This window comes from Pseudophryne corroboree, chromosome 10 (genome assembly GCF_028390025.1).
Source record: "Pseudophryne corroboree isolate aPseCor3 chromosome 10, aPseCor3.hap2, whole genome shotgun sequence".
NCBI classification, from domain to species: domain Eukaryota; kingdom Metazoa; phylum Chordata; class Amphibia; order Anura; family Myobatrachidae; genus Pseudophryne; species Pseudophryne corroboree.
Window position 1 is genome coordinate 40,314,813 of NC_086453.1, and position 792 is coordinate 40,315,604.

The 792-nt window shown below is 42.6% G+C and overlaps 1 non-coding gene across 1 annotated transcript; it reads left to right on the forward strand.

The window, feature by feature from the left end:
* Positions 1–404: 404 nt before the first annotated feature.
* On the forward strand, positions 405–523 carry LOC134967260 (5S ribosomal RNA). The gene has a single exon (XR_010188777.1). It is a non-coding gene; the product is annotated as a 5S ribosomal RNA (ribosomal RNA).
* The last annotated feature ends 269 nt before the right edge of the window (positions 524–792 follow it).

Here is a 792-nt window from a genome sequence, read left to right on the forward strand (position 1 = left end):
ATATATGTTTGTGCAGTTTTGGTGAATTTGACACCTCACTTATGTGGCAGTAACACATTACCTGAGTTACCTGAGTGACCACATATTCACCTGGTTTCACCAGCATTTCTTCTTATATACTATCTGTTTGGACAATCATAATATACCAGCAGTCAGGGATTTCTCTGTCTGAGAATTCTAGTATCAATTCTCACAAGTCCAATCTTCGATAGATCACCACTTTTTCGTGGACTCTCATTCACGATTCCCGGTACACTGCACCACGTGAGTGGGAATTTCGGATCGGGTCTAACGTGAAAAGCAGATCCACCTATTTACACGATCTTCTATCTATTTCTTCTCTGTCAGTCCTAATTTTCATTATTCATATATAGGTGCACTCTCATTGGTGTTCACACAAAATTCTCTACTACCATACCACGCTGCCAGCGCCCGATCTCGTCTGATCTTGGAAGCTAAACAGCGTTGGGCCAGGTCAGTACCAGGAAGGGAGACCACCTGTGAATACCTGGTGTTGTAGAGTAGGATTTTCCTCACTTATGTGGCAGTAACACCAACAGCAGTATCACCACTTTTTTCTATCCAATAACCTATCGGTCACGGGCACCATCTACTTGAGGTGCCATACCTGCCTCCACCGTTATCATTGTCTTGAATTCAGATAGGTGCATGTCGTCTTTTTTCCTGTACTATACCCAGAGGAGTGACTTCTGATCATTTCTCTAATTTTCTATAAGCCATAAGAGCATAGCTATTAATTTTGTGTCTCGACCACCCTGTGGTTCCATCAAT